Here is a 20,974-nt window from a genome sequence, read left to right on the forward strand (position 1 = left end):
TCAAATAGTGTTATTGCAGAAGTGTCAGTGCTTGATCGGAAAACGTGATAGCTGCTTTTGTGGTGACGTAAGCACGTACGAAACCGACTTCTGAATTAAGGAAGGTTAAAGAAACCAGTGTCCAAGTACTACGTATATGCGGGCACGGTCTGTGCCGATGAACGCCATAGGAGGTTGCTTCTGTAAAAGGAAAACACACTGTATACACGTCCTGTGCTGCTCAATTACTGGACAGGATAGTGACAGCGGTATTGGCATGCTGCAACAGAAGGGGAGCATCATTCTGCATTCATTACAGATTTCTGTGTTTCTGTAAAGGGTGTTCACCTACGAGGTTCCAACCTGGATCGAAAGACCAGGGGGTTCCACGATTATGATTTGTTCAGGCACAAATCAAGATGATTGTTCTATGGTTTTATAAAAATAATAATTTTGTATTTCGTATTTGTTGTTTTTAAAGATTCTTGTCTTAACATCCTGTTGTCTTTGATTATCAGAAACTGTATTACGGAAGTTTTGATAAGATTTTGCTGTAGTGGTTTTTAGTAGCTTTATGCTGTTAGCGATTCTTATATTAACCTGCAGTCGTTACGTTTTACTTCGTATGCTATTAATACTTGAGCTCACTATTGTGTAATTTGATAAATGAATTTGACCTTGTATTGTATACTCAATCAATCTTCCCCAAGAGAGACCACAACTCCCTGCTTCCATAACACTTTATTAGCAGAGTGCGGTTGATTGACTGAGGTATAATTATTGCAGTTACGGAAATATATTTATTTTTAGTATTATTGTTTGTTGAAAGCTGTTCGGTCGTTATGATTTCAGTATGTCTGCGGTGGGACTTGTTTACAACTGGTAAGTATTAAAGAAGGAATCTTCAAGCGGAAGGTACTGTTCGGGAACTGATGAAAGCAGTAAATCAAAATAGCCATGTGCCACCCAAATTTACGATTTCGGACATCAAGGAGGTAAGTCTTGCTGCCGGCACTATTTATGACGCATTTGAGAGAAACATTGAAGGTCTGCAAGGTTAAGGTGGTATTACTACCAATTAAATGCTGCGACTAAAGGCTCGTTTCAGTCACTGGTTAGACAGAATGAGTGATTTGGTCGGAGTAGAGATGACTCAGGCTTAGCAGTTGCAAGATTACAGCAATGCGATTCAGGAATAGTTCTAACGTAACAGCAATATTCAAGTGCCCTAGCTGCAGGGAGAAGGAAGTGGTGCGAAACGTCCTTGAAACCTTGTTTGATAAAGTACCCAGCACTTTACAGGAAACAGTCCTGGAGTGTGCTAAATTGTCATTGAGGTCAGTCGGGCGTGCTATTTCACATTTCAGTCTCAGGACAAGATGCAGGTTTGTCAAATTGATGATGTTGACGCGTTAAAAATTATGGCGGTTAAGGTGTAAGATATGTTGTGCGGCGAAGTAATGCGCACCATGAAAGTAAGTAATACTTGGGAACAATTTTGCGAGAATATTGTTAGGCTAATTCCACCTCGGGCCTTACAAGAATTAATTTTCCAGTGTTACGAACGTGAACAAGGCCTTGGTGAATGATTAGCAGAATATGTGGAACGGGTTAGAAAGAGTGTGGTAGCCTTTGCTCCCCTGTATACGGAGGAGCAGGTGGTAAAGCATATTTTAGGGGGATTAAACCCTGTAACTAAGCAATGTGCCATCTTTGTAGAATTCGGAAAGGATTGACATAATTAGAAGAAATCTTAAGACAGGTACAGGCCGTAGACTTTCTTCATACCCTGAGGGAGACACAGGGTAGACACGGAACAGCCAGTGTGAATCACAACAGACACTTGAAATGGTGCGGTATGGTAGCGCACGGAAGGTCTGACCAGAATAATCGACACTCGCTAGAATGGTGTTAAGGAGTGCGTAATTTGGGCTGCTGGCGCTGCGATAAGCAGCGATACATAAAGGTTGAGTGTGTTGAGACGCAATGGGAGCAGCTAGCATTATGACAATTTATTAACGGCCAGGGAAAGGCTATGAGTACGATCCGCGAAAAGACGGGTCAGTGGTTGCCGTTTTTAAGGGCCACCCTTAATGGTGAACTTACGTGTGGGTTGTTAGACAGTGTCATTTCGGTAGTTAATTATGATTGTTTTGTGAAATATAAGTATATATGTATATAAGTATAAATGGTGAAGGCTGTGACCAGAGTCCGGAGAATACTGAACGGCAAATAAAATAAATTTATGAGTGAATGCTTGTGTTAAGATTAAAAACAGTGTTGGAGAGTTGACTGGAGGGTGGACACGAACGTGACAGAAAATTTAGTTGCCAGTTGTATCCTCGGAGCCGACTGGATTGCTATGGAAGGATTAATTGTCGGTTGGTCTAGTGGCAAACTTTTATTTTAAATTTCGTCCCCAAAGAATGTGCTTATGCGCGGATGAACAGTACACCGTGTTTGCCTCACGCACGGCACAGAAGGGCAAAAAGCGTGGTCAAGGTAAGGTCGAACTATTGGAAGAACAATTGGCTCGCTTGGTTGAGGCATTAAGGAAGCAAATCAAAGGAGTTTGCGATGAGTTCTACTGCGATACGGATATCAACTGCATAACGGATGATGGTGGGTGGGGGGGGGGGGGGGAGTGGAGGATGGGGGATACAATGGAAACGTAGTCCCAAGTTGAAGTACGGGTACGGCGGATAGTAAGATTCTTGTAATGAAGTTGTCTAAATTGCTCATATTCAACGTGAAATTCTGGCGGTATGTGTCGCGTCCAGACATAGTGAAGTGGTTACAACAATTTCACCCAGGTTATGTTGGGTGGGTTATGTTAATAATGGGTATCATGCAGCTCTACACCGAGTCATAGCCATCTGGTCTTCATAATGAGGTCTGTCCGAATCTGTGCGGCAGCACAGTGCGCTGTTGTGGGATCCTAGCACTGCGCTGCGTCGGCGGTACTGGGGCAGCAGCAACTGCAGTCGTCGTCCGACATCTTCTCCTCGGCTGCCGTATTCGCAGCGGGCACCCCCTTCCCCCACGTACCACCAGGTAACTGGTGAGGAAGATCGGACAGCACTTATAGTCACCATCGTGAGAGCGTCTATGGTACCCTGTGCCACTGCTAGTTACTTCCTTTCCTGTTCCACTCGCAAAGAGAGTGGGCGAAAAACGACAGTCTGTTATGCCTCCGCATCAGCCCTCATTTCTTGTGTCTTATCTTCGTCGTCCTTAAGCCCAATGTATTTTGGCGGCAGTAGAATCGTTCGGCAGACAGCTTCAAATGACTATTCTCTAAATTTTCTCAATAGTGTTTCTTGAAATGAAAGCCGCTTTGTTACAAGGGATTCCCATTTGAGTTCCCGAAGCATCTCTGTAACACTTACGTGTTGTTCGAACCGACCGGTAACAAATCCAGCAGCCCTCCTATGAATTGGTTCCATGTCTCCTTCAATCCGACCTTGTACGGATCTTAAACATTCTAGCAGTACTCAAGAATAGATGGCATCAGCGTCCTATATGCGGTCTCATTTATATGTGAACCACACTTTCCCAGAATTCTCCCAGTAAATCGAAGTCGACCATTCGCCTTCCCTACCACAGTTTCCACATTCACGTTTCATATCATATCGTCTTGCAGCGTACGCCCAGATATTTAAACGACTTGACTGTGTCAAGCAGGACACTAGTAATAGAGGTAGGGGCGTAAATGTGGAAGCGTGTGGGTAATGTGGAAACGTCTAGTATCTGGCCTGCAGAGTGCTGCTGTAGTGGGGCAGCCAAAAATTGTTGCAACAGTTGCTATTTGTCACGGTAGAGGGTTAGAAGTCAGTTGAGCAAGAGACGCCGTGACAGTGATGAATTTACGTTCGCGCATTTTCTAAACCTTTTTCGAGGTAAGTTGTGCTATAATATTTATCTATATACTTTGTAGTTATCTTTCTTTACGTCTGATAGCTTATAAAGCGAGGTGCATACAAGGTTTTAGCAGTCGTTTGTCAACCTTAAATGGATAGCTGCTTAATGTAATCTACCGAAATTTAAAGTGGCCATTGTGTAGGTAATGTGGAAGCATACATACGTTGGCATTGTGGAAACGTTTCCACAATGCCACCATCAAATACATTACTTCTAATACGCTTTGCGTCTGTTCCTAAATGCCACGAAAGTTAACTGATCGGAAACCAAGAGCTTTTGTGAAGAAGTGGGATGCAAAAAACATGATTAAGGCTACAATAGCCTCAGGGGAAAGCAGGTGGGGCTAAGAAGAGCAGCAAAAGCTTTCAGTGTATCTCAGACGACATTTCAAAGGTTTGTGCATAGTGATATGTCACCTGAAGAACGTGTTTCTTTGAGACTTGGACGTAAGCTTGTACTACCTGATGCTATTGAGAAACAGTTGGTACAGTATCTCACTGAAATGGATAAAACAGAAGGTCAACTTCGTTGTCAAATACCTCATCAAATACGTGTGTGTCTCCACAAGATATCATGCCAGTCCCTCCTCTAAAGAGGACGGTTTCCAACAGAGGTCGTAAGCCAGTTTCATCAGCTGTTTTGACATCTTCGCCTTATAAAACACGCCTTGAAGACTCCTTACTGAAGGGTAAACAGAAGCTTCCTGAGGCACCTGCCGAAAGCAAGAAAAAACGTGAAGCTCCTCCTAGAAAACCGTCCAAAAAACGGCTTAAGTTATCTGAGGATTCAGGTGAAGAGCCCAATGCACCAACTGTCTCTTCAGATGAGTCACATTTGGATCTCGCAGTTGGGGAAGAAAAACCTACTGAAGAAGATGCAATTTGTATTTTTTGTGAAGGCGCATTTTCCATTCGTGGAGAATTGTGGATTAAGTGTGTAGTGTGTGAGGAGTGGAGTCACTCTTTGTGTGCCGGAAATGAAGGAGATATTTACATATGAGATTTTTGCAAGTGAACTTCGCTTATGAAGCATTTTTCTAATACAGCTACATTTAAAAATATTTTTGTATAATTTAAGTTTAATATAAAATAAAATAGTTTCTAACATTTTCAATAGTTTTCGTTTGAAGTAGTCAGTTTCCCACAATTTTAAGGCGTTCCCACATTTTCGCACTCCTTGAAAAATTAGTGAGTTGTTGTGCAAGCAGGAAACGTTTTTTAATTTTTAACATATTTAGTTTTTGTGTTTCATAATTTTAAATCATTGCTAAAACATTATGAATTAGCTTTGGCTGATTTTTGAAGCTGAAAGAGAAGTAATAATTTATTTTATACAGCAAAAACAAACTGGGTTTCCACATTTACACCCCTACTCATCCGCATTTACTTACATTGTTCCACATTGAGAGCTAGCTGCCATCCATCACACAACTAGAAATTTTGTCTAAGTCGTCTTGTATCTTCCTATAGTCAGTCAACTTCGGAACCTTACCTTAGATCACAGCATCAAAAGCAAACAACCGCAGATTGCTGCCCACCCTGTCCGCCAAATCATTTATGTATATACAGAACAGCAGCAATCTCATCACACTTACCTCGTCAGGGACAGCCCTAGTGGCTTTCGGCGGCATGAGGAGTGGGTGTCTGCTTGGCGGCGAGCTTCTACGACGCTTCTATGGCAATGGCGGGGGCAGGTGCCACTCTGCCTGCTCGGAGGTCGCGAGGAAACTCTGGATGCAGTTTCTGCAAGGCGTTTTCCTTCTGTGCAGCCAGTGTGGCTAAGAACGAAGTCCTCTCTACGCCATGATGGCTTGGAGGGCCGTAGTCGTTTCTCAGACGACGATGCGCATTGTGGTACGCATGTGGACGGTCTTCTGCTGTTGCTGCTGCATCTTCCCAGATCCGTGCTTCTGTACCCGCCCTCCCACTTGCGGCCGGTCCTCCCCACTATTGGTGGGACATTCCGGCCGCTAAGGGGAAAGGGGGGGGGGGTTGCTGCCTGCTGGTGTCGTCGTTTTCTCCTGCGTCTACGTGTCGTTTTCTGTGTGTCGGCTGCAAGCGCGGCCGTGTCATCGCGAGCTTCTGACTCATATCAGCACGTTGCGGCAGTCTGTGCCACAAGGTCCCCTCCCTGTTACCTGAAGCAATGGGGCTTAGGGTCGAGGTCCTGAGGGTGAGCTTCCGCCTTAACAGGGAAGCCTTGGTGGGATTCTCACGCTGATTTGGCATCGGCTTTGTCTTCCTAGCTGGTGTCTTGACGGTGTGGGCGACCACAGCGCTCTTTGAGGGTATGTGATCGGCCGTGCTCGCTGCTTGCAGCTCGATAGAAGTATTAGGGTCAGCAGACTCGATACCTATTTCGTGCTTACAGCAGCCGACCATATCATCTTACAGCACTGGCCGTGCTGTACCTCTGTAGTGGATGCACACAGGCAGAACAGGTGCACAATCTTCTTCTTCTTAAAAAGTAAACTCAGTTATCCGCTTTTTCTTTTGAAAGTAGTCTTCTATCAAATTTCAAGCGCTTTAATTTGTTGGAGCTGGTCTTCTTTTATTTTCCAGTTTATGCAATGAATGCACAGCCAAAAAATTTTTCATCGTGGGTTTAGGACAGTACAGAGTGACAGATCCACAGTGATTCGACTGCTGCCTTTTGCATCAATCTTCCTGATTATCCAAAAATAAATATTTTTAGAGCTTTTAAAAGTATTTAAAATATTGCATTTCACTCAAGAAATGTAAATGTATGAGGCTTGGAACTTAAATAGTGGCAACTATTTATTCACCAATGATACAAAAAAGTAATATCTTTGCACCTGTTACTGTCCTTCAAAGTAATCGCCAGTGTTGTGTAGAAACCGTTGCCAGCGATGTTGAAGGCGTAGTATACCGTTAGCAGATTCTGTTCTGTTGATGGTGCGAAAGTGGCGTAGGACCGCCGCTATTCACAATATACATAAATGGCCTTGTGGATAACATCGGAAGTTCAAAAATGGTTCAAATGGCTCTGAGCACTATGTGACTTAACTGCTGAGGTCATCAGTCCCCTAGAACTTGGAACTACTTAAACCTAACTAACCTAAGAACATCACACACATCCATGCCCAAGGCAGGATTCGAACCTGCGACCGTAGCGGTCGCGCGGTTCCAGACTGAAGCGCCTAGAACCGCTTGGCCACACCGGCCGGCACATTGGAAGTTCACTGAGGCTTTTGCGGATGATGCTGTAGTATATCGAGAGGTTGTAACAATGGAAAATTGTACTGAAATGCAGGAGGATCTGCAACGAATTGACGCATGGTGCATGGAATGGCAATTGAATCTCAATGTAGACAAGTATAATGTGCTGCGAATACATAGAAAGAAAGATCCTTTATCATTTAGCTACAATATAGCAGGTCAGCAACTGGGAGCAGTTAATTCCATAAATTATCTGGGAGTACGCATTAGGAGTGATTTAAAATGGAATGATCATATAAAGTTGATCGTCGGTAAAGCAGATTCCAGACTGAGATTCATTGGAAGAATCCTAAGGAAATGCAATCCGAAAACAAAGGAAGTAGCTTACAGTACACCTGTTCGCCCACTCCTTGAATATTGCTCAGCAGTGTGGCATCCATACCAGATAGAGTTGATAGAAGAGATAGAGAAGATCCAACGGAGAGCAGCGCGCTTCGGTACAGGATCATTTAGTAATCGCTAAAGCGTTACAGAGATGATAGATAAACTCCAGTGGAATACTTTTCAGGAGAGACGCTCAGTAGCTCTGTACGGGCTTTTGTTGAAGTTTCGAGAACATACCTTCACCGAGGAGACAAGCAGTATATTGATCCCTCCGACGTATATCTCGCGAAGAGACCATGAGGATAAAATCAGAGAGATTAGAGCCCACACAGAGGCATACCGACAATCTTTCTTTCCACGAACAATACGAGACTGGAATAGAAGGGAGAATCGATAGAGGTACTCAAAGTACCCTCCACCACACACCGCTTGCGGAGTATGGATGTAAATGTAGATGTAGAATGGAGCGGTCTAAAGTTATGGTGATTCTCGTGTACCACTGTGATGGTGTTACCCTAACGCATTACTTTCCTCCACTGCAGACCGTCAATGCACGGTATTACTGTTCGTTTTTGGAGCATCACCTGCGACCAGCTATGCGAAGAAGCGGTAACATTTTCTGCGCAACCCACCCATCATTTTGCACGACAATGTGCGGGCGCATACAGCGTAAGATGTGGCTGCTCTGTTCGGTCGATCGGACTGGGAAGTACTGTACCATCCACCATACTCCCCGGACTTAAGTCCTTGTGGCTTTGATTTGATTCTGAAGATGAAGGAACCAATTCGTGGCATTCGCTTCAGAGCTGTTCCAGAGATTCGCACCATCAACAGAACAGGCTCTGCTAGCGGTATACTACGCCTTCCACATCGCTGGCAACAGGTTCTACACACCGCTGGTGACTACTCTGAAAGACAGTAACAGGTGCAAACATGTAACTCTTTTGTATCGGTTGTGAATAAGTAGTTGCCACTATTTAAGTTCCAGCCCTCATATATTATCACTAGACAGATTTCAACACAAAATTCTTTGGCTCTGCAACACACACAGATCAGCTGAGATTACCACACACAACCCTTGGAACTTCCAACACACACAGATCAGTCGCAACAGACTGTAACGTAGCATGCAAATCTTGCAAACATTTGTCCTTTCTGTCACTGTCTCTGGGGATCTGCCGGTCAGGTAACAAGTCCAGCCAGCATTTTATGATGAATCAAAATTTTCTTGCATTCCGATTTGGAATTTACGCAAAAATCTCATTCTGTTGCATTCTTAAACGGGCTTCCTGTGGAAGTATTCTTTGATATTTGTAGGCTAACGGAGGGAAAGCTTAATAACTTCGTGCTGTGTTTTCCATGTTCTTCTTGTCGATTTCTTTTCTTCATGCCTTCATTCTTCTACCTGCTTAGTAGTCTGTCTTTCTCCAGTCGTTCTTACGAAGCATTCTGTTAAGCCATTGATTGGGATATAATAATATCATGAGGTCAGTATAATACTTGCCACAGTCACATTTAATCTTACGATTCGTAGTAAGTCCTTGTAAGTCTGTCGCACACTGTCCTGGCTGCTTCTTTAGTCTGGAATATTTAAACCCAGCAGCCACCATAAGGAATTACTCTTCATAGTATGTATACCAAGCGTGGATCAATTCTTCATAGATCACAAGTTCTGGCCGCGAAGGGGGGAACAATGTGCAGCACATCCTATTAACTGACACACCGGCCGTTGTGTAAAAAAAGAAAAATAATAAATAAATAAATAAATAAATAAAAAAATGACTGTTTAACTGTACTTGACATTGCTGCAGATAGATGAGCTTCAAACTGGGTCAGTTACTCAAGTCACTCTTCTTTGTCCTCTTGAAATGGGCGAAACGGAAGCACTAATGACGACTGCGTAAGCTGTGGCGCTAACGTAATTGGTGGTGTCAGGTGATGATTCCCATTCGCTGTCGTCTGCATTTGAGTGAAGCCCTTCATCATCTCACTAAGTTGCATCATTTGTGGCGTCTATAACTGAAGAAGCTGTGTTAGGTCAAGCTTTGGTGCCAAAGGTGCTTGCAATTGTGGCGGCGTTAACTGCGGGGCAGGCTAGCTTGCGGCGATGCGGTAGCCATGGCAAAGCAAAAATAGATAAAGCTAAATCAATATGTGGGAGCAAAACAAGAAAAATGAGAGAAAATGGCATGCACGGGTCTGAAGCAGATATATCGAAGAGCACTAATCGTAAAAGCGCAAGCAAAAATATCCAGAAAGCGATAAAAAAAGTAGTTTCCAAGGGAAGCACAGTGATGTGTGCGTCTATGTACAATGAATACTTGCCAGTAGAGCTAGCTATCAACAGCTCGATCTAATGTTCGGTACCACCTAGCAGCACGGAACTAATCTCGAACTTGATGACTAGTGCCCACGTGGCCATCGCTTATAACACCGTCCTGGCAGTCTTCGTTAGTCGGCGGCCTGTATGTTCTTCATTGGTCAAGTCATCCTATTGGTGACAGTGCTCAAAGCACCACTCACAGCGCCCGCAGGAATTTTCATCGAGACACCAGCTCTGTCACTATCAATAAGCAACGATACTACACTCCTCCCCTCTAACCCCCTCTCCATTGTCGTGTAGTGACGACAACTGCAGCAACAGCGGGGCGGGAGGCTTGGACACTGGAAGCGATGAGAAGGCAGGAGCCGAAGTTGTGGCTGGTGCCGAGCACCTGTCCACGCCCCGGCATTCGCTTTGACGCCGTCCGGAACGGCAGCCGAGAAACGAGACGGAATGTGCGTCTCTGGATCCAGCGTTAGTGGAAGGTCTCCTGGTGGTCGAACCGATACGGCTTCTTGAATTGGTGCGTCGGCTTCCTGGCCGGCCGTGGAGTGGAGGGGACCAACGCCTGTGGACGTCTGCCGTCCACTAGGCGTGGGATGAGCTGTAGGGTCCAGGACCATAGGTTCATCGCCAGGTGCTGGCGATGCAATCTAGGTAGCCAGAGGGGATGCAGGCTGCATCATCCGGTCAGGCAATGAATCTGTGAACAAAGAGTCAGTGGCTGAATAACGCAATTTACAGGTGTGAATTCGATTCTGGTGCCGTCGCTGCAATCCGCCTGGATACTCTGTCAAAAACATGCAAGCAACTTTGCAAAGAAGCCGCGTCCCAGCACTTCCGATCGCTATATGATCTGAAAAAAATTGACTCGTTAGTTTGACTCATAGCAAGAGGGAGTGGAGCAGGCACCGGCCACCATGGTAGGCGCAGCAACCGAGCAACTGGAGCAAACTGCGGTGGCTCCATCCATGAAGGAACTCCACCAGTGATGCGCCGTTCCGGGGGGGAGGGGGAGGTGGGGGTTGGGTGGTTGTTTCGGGGAAGGAGACAAGACGGCGAGGTCATCGGTCGCATCGGATTAGGGAAGGACGGTGAAGGACGTCGGCCGTGCCCTTTGAAAGGAACCATCCCGGCATTTGCCTGGAGCGATTTAGGGAAATCAAGGAAAACCTAAATCAGGATGGCCGGACGCGGGATTGAACCGTCGTCCTCCCGAATGCGAGTCCAGTGTCTAACCACTGCGCCACCTCGCTCGGTGGAGGTGGGGGGATGGCAGGATTACAAGAAGAGCAGTAAAGCTTCGTCCCGCGTCTGGTGGTGCGCAGCTAATCCATCAGGTGCTTGTAAGTACTTCAAAATGGTTCAAATGGCTCTGAGCACTACGGGACTCAACATCTTAGGTCAAAAGTTACCTAGAACTTAGAACTACTTAAACCTAACTAACCTAAGGACATCACACAACACCCATGCCCGAGGCAGGATTCGAACCTACGACCGTAGCAGTCCCGCGGTTCCGGACTGCAGCGCCAGAACCGCACGGCCATCGCGGCCGGCGCTTGTAAGTGCGTCCGGAGGTATATACACTACTGGCCATTAAACTTTCTACACCAAGAAGAAATGCAGATGATAAACGGGTATTCATTGGACAAATATATTATACTAGAACTGACATGTGATTACATTTTCACGCAATTTGGGTGCATAGATCTGAGAAATCAGTGCCCAGAACAACCACCTCTGGCCGTAATAACGGCCTTGATACGCCGGGGCATTGAGTCAAACAGAGCTTGGATGGCGTGTACAGGTATAGCTGCCCATGCAGCTTCAACACGATACCACACTTCATCAAGAGTAGTGACTGGCGTCTTGTGACGAGCCAGTTGCTCGGCCACCATTGACCAGACGTTTTCAATTGGTGAGAGATCTGGAGAATGTGCTGGCCAGGGCAGCAGTCGAACATTTTCCGTATCCAGAAAGGCCCGTGTAGGACCTGTAACATGCGGTCGTGCATTATCCTGCTGAAAGTAGGGTTTGGCCGGAATCGAGTGAAGGGTAGAGCCACGGGTCGTAACACATCTGCAATGGAACGTCCACTATTCAAAGTACCGCCAATGCCAACAACAGGTGACCGAGACGTGTAACCAATGCACCCCATACAACCACGCCGAGTGATACGCCACTATGACGATTACGAATACACTCTTCCAATGTGCGTTCACCGCCATGTCGCCAAACACGGGTGCGACCATCATGATGCTGTAAACAGAACCGGGATTCATCCGAAAAAATGACGTTTTGCCATTCGTGCGCCGAGGTTCGTCGTTGAGTACACCATCGCTGGCGCTCCGGTCTGTGATGCAGCGTCAAAAAATGGCTCTGAGCACTATGGGACTTAACTACTGTGGTCATCAGTCCCCTAGAACTTAGAGGCAGGATTCGAACCTGCGACCGTAGCAGTCGCGCGGTTCCGGACTGCGCGATGCAGCGTCAAGAGTAACCGTAGTCGTGGTCTCCGAGCTTACAGTCCATGCTGTTGCAAACGTCGTCGAACTTTTCGTGCAGATGGTTGTCGTCTTGCAAACGTCCCTATCTGTTGACTCAGGGATCGAGACGTGGCTGCGCGATCCGTTACAGCCATGCGGATAATATGCCTGTCATCTCGACTGCTAGTGATACGAGGCCATTGAGATCCAGCACGGCGTTCCGTATTACCCTCCTGAACCCACCGAATCCATATTCTGCTAAGAGTCATTGGATCCCGACCAACGCGAGCAGCAATGTCGCGATACGATAAACCGCAATTGCGATAGGCTACAATCCCAACTTCATCGGAAACGTGATGGTACGCATTTCTTCTCCTTACACGACGCATCACGACAATGTTTGACCAGGCAACGCCGGTCATCTGCTGTTTGTGTATGAGAAATCAGCTGGAAACTTTCCTCATGTCAGCAAGTTGTAGGTGTCGCCACCGGCGCCAACCTGTTGTGAATACTCTGAAAAGCTAATCTCTTGCATATCACAGCATTTTCTTCCTGTCGGTTAAATTTCACGTCTGTAACACGTCGTCTTCGTGGTGTAGCAATTTTAATGACCAGTAGTGTACGTCGAGGCATCACCTCTGGCACTATCGGTAAGTTACGAGACTACGGATAATGTGGCACACGGTATCTTTCATGTATCGACGCTAGTGCTTCCTTCTTATGTTGAGTGATACTGCTCACCAACTGTTTCTAAAGAAATTGTATACCTACCACCGCAAGAATCTCGAACTTTGTTCCTCTCTAGTAGAGGAAGCAACTTCTAAAAAAGCTCTTTTCGTTATGGTATTACGATGTACCTTCGGCAGTAGTACTTGTTTTTGAAGACCTAAGTCATGGTAGAGACCGCCTACGACCCCCTACGATGATTTTTGTGGTCTCAACATAGAGGAGAAATCTTTATTTCTTAAATACGTAAGGCCATTTGGCGAAAATTATTCGTGGATGTTTTTTGAAGGTTGTAGGAACTTTAACGAGAAATAGCAACAAGAAATGGATTTGCTCTAGTATAGCCTGTGAAACGTCGATATTAATGGCAACTGTTTCCCAAAATTTCGGATCGATTTCGAGGTGAATGGATGCAGCAATTCTGGACGTGTGGGGTGTCGCATTGTCCTGCTGGAATTGCCCAAGTCCGTCGGACTGCACAGTGGACATGAGTGGATGCAGGTGAACAGACAGGATGCTCATGTACGTGTCACTTGTCAGAGTCGTATCTAGACGTATCAGGGGTCCCATATCACTCCAGCTGCACACGCCCCACACCGTGATAGAGCCTCCACCAGCTTTAACAGTCCCCTGTTGACATGCAGGGTGTTTCCGGTCATCAACAGTTCAATGTCGGAGTTGGCGGGCCCAGGCGAGGAATAAAGCTTTGTGTCGTGCAGTCATCAAGGGTACACGAGTGGGCCTTCGGCTCCGAAAGGCCATAACGATGATGCTTCGCTGAATGGTTCGTACGCTGACAATTGTTGATGGCCCGGGATACAAATCTGCAGCAGTTTGCACTTCTGTCACGCTGAACGATTCTCTTCAGTCGTCGTTGGTCCTTTTCTTGCAGGATCTTTTTCCGGCCGCAGCCATGTTGGAGATTTGATGATTTTTTAAATATATATAAATTATAGAGCGCAGCAATCAGTCGTCCTTTTTTTTTTTAGATTTTATTACGCAAATCCAGATTTCGGCTAGTAGGTAGCCTTTCTCAATACACTATTTTCTATTCTCAATGCATGTAAGTCACTGTCGTTCGGGCGTCAATTACTTTTAGTCATAGAACTGTGACTGACGCCCGAACAACGGGGACTTACGTGCATTGAGAATAGAAAATAGTGCATTGAGACTGGCTAGCTACTAGCCGAAATCTGGATTTGCGCAATAAAATCTAAAATAAGGACGACTGATTCCTGTACTCTATAATTTATAAGTCACATAACAGTCGCTGAGTGCACCCACTTTCCGAAAGGAGGTTAACCGGATTTGATGTTTTACCGGATTCGTGATATTACGGTACACTCGTGAAATGGTCGTTTGGGAAAATCCCCACTTCATCGCTACCTCGGAGATGCTGTACTCGCCCGTTCTCTCGCCGACTATAACACCACGTTCAAACTCACTTAAATCTTGCCATTGCAGCAGCAGTAACCGATCTAACTGCGGGAGACACTTGCTGTCTTATATAGGCGTTGCCGACCACAGCACCGTATTCTGCGTGTTTACATCTCTCTATATTTGAATTCGCATTCCTATAACATTTCCTTTGAGGGTTCAGTGTATTACCCGCTTTTTTAAAATGATGACGAAAGTTGGTAAGCGCAGGATCCAAGGCAGTTTGGCTTTGTTAAAAAGATTGTCATTTCTGACGTATTCTAAGCTTGATAAATGAATACTGCGATCCTTTTCTTTAACGGTTTGATGCTCTGTAGTTAATTCGATTTTTTCCTTAGTGAAATTGTGCTTCTTTATCATCAGTTACATATCTTTTAATGATAGAAGCTTTGAGCATGAGCCACGCGAAAAGTTAATTGAAACGCCGCACGGGATTAGCCGAGCGGTCTGCAGCGCAGCAGACATGGACTGTGCGGCTGGTCCCGGCGGAGGTTCGAGTCCTCCCTCGGGTATAGGTGTGTGTGTTTGTCCTTAGGATAATTTAGGTTACGTAGTGTGTAAGCTTAGGGACTGGTGACCTTAGCAGTGAAGTCCCGTAAGATTTCACACACATTTGAACATTTTTTTGTTAATTGAATAATAATGCGTGTTCATAGTCATCTCCATTTCCACTGTGTCAGTAAATGAAATTTCTGTCATTACTGCTTGTTTGCAGTTTTTGGGACGTATGGTATACTGTACCCTTTGATACCTGTCTAGTTGAAGCCATATACATTATTGCGTTTTAACTTGAAGTTTCTTTCTGCATTGGCAAATCTTTCACTGATGTTACTTTTCATGGCAACTTTTTCACTGGTGTCTCAGATTATGCTTTAATCAGTCATTTGGTACTTTCGGTTGCTACTGCTGAAAGACACTGTTTCATGTTATCTACGTGTACAGTTTATCAAAGTTTGCTGGAATATGTGCTACGACAGTAAATTAACTTAACTGAAAGACCTGTTCTGTACTATCCTGAGTTTCTCTTCATTTCTCAAATTCGTTACTTTCGAAGGAAGAGTGTTTCTTTCATATCACTTCAGATTTTTTCGTAACTCAGTTCTTGGTATTGCTTTTTTGTTCTTTCTGTTGTGTCTGCTCGTCAAATATCGGGTGCCTAGGAAAACTACTTTCTCGGTTCGACAGACAACAATTCAACCAAATCGCGTTAGTAAATTTTATTACAAAACGAAATGATTACAATATTTAGCTTTGTGAGATACAGACGTGTCGCGATCAAAGGACGACAGACAAACAAGTATGTACAATTCTTAATACAAGAGAAGTAATACAATTCCTAAGTCGCTTCTATACAAGTGCCCATTCTTCATGCCGCTGTGGAACTCTTAGAACTCCTAGTCTTCAACTGGGCCGCGGCCAGAAGGCGTGGCGCATATGTCCTCTTCGTGTCGAGCGCGCGCAGTCGGGTTGTCGTCCTAGAGAGGGGTCGGTTTGGCTGATGTTTTCTTCACAGCCCTCTGTGCTCTAACGTTCCCGACTGGTGTGCCGGCGCTTGACATTACGCCTCAACACTTTCTGTCTCTGTCATACTACCATTTTTACTTTTCCTGTCAATTTACCTCACGCTCGAATTTTCTTTATTGTGTTTTACTGCAGACTTCGCATCTAGTACTGAATTTCATTAGCATTTAATATTTATTTTCCATACTCGACCATGTTGCACCATCATTCAATAACATGAGTGACTATTTTAGCATTTTGAATGTCTGGTTTCGTCCGATGGCCCATGTTCACGTCCGATTTCAGTCCCCTCTGTAATATCAATTCCTATTCGCTGAAAGATATATCTTTGCAACATAATTAAAATATATTTTATCATGAAGCCGAATATCAAAATTTTTGAACTTCTTTCTAATATGTATTTGTTTTTTTAAACTACACTACTGGCAGTTAAAATTGCTACACCATAAAGATGATGTGCTACAGACGCGAAATTTAACGGACAGGAAGAAGATACTGTGATATGCAAATGATTAGCTTTTCAGAGCATTCATACAAGGTTGGCGGCGGTGGCGACACCTACATCGTGCTGACATGAGGGAAGTTTCCAAGCGATTTCTCATACACAAACAGCAGTTGACCGGCGTTGCTTGGTGAAACGATGTTGTGATGCCTCGTGTAAGGAGGAGAAATGCGTACCATCACGTTTCCGACTTTGATAAAGGTCGGGTTGTAGCCTATCGCGATTGCAGTTTATCGTATCGCGACATTGCTGCTCGCGTTGGTCCAGATCGAATGACTGTTAGCAGAATAAGGAATCGGTGGGTTTAGGAGGGTAATACGGAACGCCGTGCTGGATCCCAACGGCCTCGTATCAGTATCAGTCGAGATGACAGGCATCTTATCCTCATGGCTGTAACGGATCGTGCAGCCACGTCTCGTTCCCTGAGTCAACAGATGGGGTCGTTTGCAAGACAACAATCATCTGCACGAACAGTTCGACGACGTTTGGGACAGCATGGACTATCAGCTCGAAGACTATGGCTGTGGTTACCCTTGAAGCTGCATCACAAACAGGAGCGCCTGCGATGATGTACTCAACGACGAACCTGGGTGCACGAATAGCAAAGCGTCATTTTTTCGGATGAATTCAGGTTCTGTTTACAGCATCATGATGGTCGCATCCGTGTTTGGCGACATCACGGTGAACGCACATTGGAAGCGTGTATTCGTCATCGCCATACTGGCGTATCACTCGGCGTGATGATATGGGGTGCCATTGGTTACATGTCTCGGTCACCTCTTGTTCACATTGACGGCACTTGAACAGTGGACGTTACATTTCAGATGTGTTACGATCTGTGGCTCTTCCCTTCATTAGATCCCTACGAAAGCCTACATTTCAGCAGGATAATGCACGAACGCATGTTGCAGGTCCTGTAAGGGCCTTTCTGGATACGGAAAATGTTCGACTGCCGCCCTGGCCAGCACATTCTCCAGATCTCTCACCAATCGAAAACGTCTGGTCAATGGCGGCCGAAAAACTGGCTCGTCACAATTCGCCAGTCACTACCCTTGATGAACTGTGATATCGTGTGAAGCTGCATGGGCAGCTGTACCTGTACACGCCACCCAAGCTCTGTGTGAATCAATGCCCAGGCGTATCAACGCCGTTGTTACGGCCAGAGGTGGTTGTTCTGGGTATTGATTTCTCAGATCTATGCGCCCAAATTGCGTGAAAATGTAATCACATGTCCGATCGAGTATAATATATTTGTCCAATGAATACCCACTTATCATCTGCATTTCTTCTTGGTGTAGCAATTTTAATGGCCAGTAGTGTACTTTCAAAGAATGTGGTTCCTATGAAACAGTCCGAAGAGATATGGCAATTGAATGGAAAGAGTCCGTTGTTTCTTTGGATCGCGCGATAGATCCTATCGAAATACGCGTCTTTCGCTCAAGCACTGTAACTTTTTATAGTTATGCCTCTGTCAGGTATGAAGTACCTATTGTTGTAATTCTCACGTTAAGCTCTTCTTCACTGCTATGTGAGTAAATTCTTTTCCACATTTAATTTTCCAGTCGTTAGTGTAATTCTTCGGGGATGGTGCCTAGGGCTTCCATTTTCATAACCACTAACGTTTCAATGGCTTGTAGCTGGTATCCATCTTCCTTACGTCGTGTATGTAAAAGCTATCTGTCGTGTGAAAGCATGAGACCCGTTCAAGAGGAAATGAGGGAATTGTATTGTAATCCTGGCAGATGTTCCTGTGCATCATCAAAGATGATAAAATGGAGAATCTTTGTAGGATTCAGTACGACTCAGTTACATTGCATTCATCTGGTAATTTTGTTGTTAAATAGAAGCCTTTGTCAACGTACTGTGGGCAACGGCCTTGCCGCAGTGGATACACCGGTTCCCGTGAGATCACAGAAGTTAAGCGCTGTCGGCCATGGTCGGCACTTGGATGGGTGACCATCCAGTCCGCCATGCGCTGTTGCCATTTTTCGGGGTGCACTCGGCCTCGTGATGCCAATTGAGGAGCTACTCAACCGATTAGTAGCGGCTTCGGTCAAGGATACCATCTTAACGGCCGGGATAGCGGTGTGCTGACCCCACGCCCCTCCTATCGGCATCCTCCACTGAGGGTGACACGGCGGTCGGATGGTCCCGGTAGGCCACTCGTGGCCTGAAGCCGGGTTGCTTTTATCAAGGCACTCTTTTTTTACTGGAAGTCGATGGCTCGGTCTGTAATACAATGGGATAGTTCTGGGAATTATTCGTTAGACATTTATGCTCCTTACTGGTTAATCTGAGCTGATAGGCTGAGTTATACTTTCATAGTTGGAATTTACACCGATTAACCAAAACATTATGACCACCTGTTAAATAGCGTGTTGATCCACTTTTGAAACACAGCGCAGCAGCCATTCTGCTTGGCATGGATTCTGCAAGCCCTTGCTATGTTTCCAGATGTATGGGGCACCAGATGTCTGCTCACAGGTCTCTCAATTTCCGCAGATTACGGGACGGTGGTTTGTGGGCACACAGCTGGCGCCCGATATGTGTTCCAATGGGTACAGATAAAGGGCATTAGCTTGCTAAGACATCATTGTGAGTTGATTATCATGTTCCTCAAACCACTGCAGCACGATTGAGGCCTTGTGTAACGGAGAATTTCCTGCTGGAAGATGCCATCGGCGTAGGGGGAGACTTCAAGAATGAAGCGATGCAGGTGGTCCGCAATAATGTTCACGTAGTTCACTGCTGTCACTAGTTAATTTGGGATATAAAATACTCTCTAATATACTATTCGACAGAATACTCCCGATCATACAGAGGGAGACGGGGCCGTACCAATGCGGATTCCTTCCTGGGAAGTCAACAATACATCAAATATTCACCTTAAGACAAATCCTGGAAAACACAAACGGATACGGAGTTGGCACGTATCACCTCTTTATAGATTTCAAAGCAGCTTATGATAGTATAAATAGTGAGCAGTTATATCAAACTCTAGATGAACTGGGAATCTCTAGAAAGTTGATAAGGCTGGTGAGAATGACAATGAGCGAAACACAAAGTAGTGTAAGAATAGGAGGAATGATGTCCAATAGAATGAGTATTAAAAATGGAGTGCGAGAAGGGGATGCATTGGCATGCCTTCTCTTTAATGCCGACCTGGAGAAGGTGATGAGAAACGCAAACCTTTTGAATAGGGGAACGATCTTCTATAAATCGGTGCAGATACTGGTCTACGCAGATGACATAGATATAAAAGGAAGAACCCAAAAAGCAATGGGAGACATTTACAGCTCCTGAACATGGGGTTAATTATTAATGAACGAAAAACAAAATATATGGTAGCGAGAAAAGCACATAGAGAAAATATGCCGAATGCAATAACAATGGGCAATTATACATTTGAGAGAGTTGAACATTTCAAGTATCTGGGCTCGGCAGTTACACATCTAAATGCTACCTCCTATGAAATTAAGCAGAGATTAATACTAGCCAACAGAGCTTATTTTGCCCTAACAAGACTTCTACCCTCAAGGCTCCTGACTCGTAGCACTAATTAACTATCTATAAATCACGTATACGACCAGTGCTTACATATGCCTCTGAAGCCTGGACATTAACGAGTAAAGATATTGAAACACTGGATGCATTTGAAAGAAAGGTACTTAGATGAATTATCGGCCCAATCTGTGAAAGAGGAAGATGGAGGAGGAGATACAACCATGAGTTGTATATCATATACAAAGACCAACCCATCAGAAGGATAGTGAAATCATCCAGACTGAGGTGGGCGGGACATGTGGCCCTCATGAATGATACAGAAGTACCAAAAAGAATATTACAAGGAAAGCCAGGAGGTCAGAGAGGACATGGTCGACCAAGCGCCAGATGGGAAGATGGAGTAATCGAAGATCTTAGGAAGATGGAGAGTATTGGCAACGGACTAAGAGAAATGGAAGGAAATTGTAGAAGAGGCCAAGCCTCATCATGAGCTGCAGAGCCAAGAAAGAAGAAGAAGTTCACTGGTGTCATGGTATCTTCGAGTACTACCATATGTCTCATAGAATCCCAGCTCAATGTCCCCATGGCATAATTCTGCTCTCACCAGCCTGCAACTGTGGCGCGGTGCACGTTTCAAGCAGCCATTCGCCTGGATGACGGCGTGTAAGGACCCAGCCATTGACCAGGTGTATCAAGAAATGCGATTCATTCGACAGGCGAAACATATCTGTTGATCCATGGTGAAAATCGAGTGATGGTGTCCCCACTGCAATCGTAACTGATGATGTAGTTGGCTCAACACAGGAATTTGTAGGAGCCGTGTGATGTGGAGCTCCATGTTCAACACTTGCCGTTGAACGATGTGCTCCGAAACACTTGTGCTTGCACCAGCATTGTACTATGACGTCACATCTGCCCCAGATCGCTGCCTATCCTGGATTGCACAGTAGGGGATCCTCCGACCTCTACGTTTTGTACTGAGACGTGGACGTCCTGTACCATACGGCCTATG

This window comes from Schistocerca serialis, chromosome 3 (assembly GCF_023864345.2).
Source record: "Schistocerca serialis cubense isolate TAMUIC-IGC-003099 chromosome 3, iqSchSeri2.2, whole genome shotgun sequence".
Classification (NCBI taxonomy): Eukaryota; Metazoa; Arthropoda; class Insecta; order Orthoptera; family Acrididae; genus Schistocerca; species Schistocerca serialis.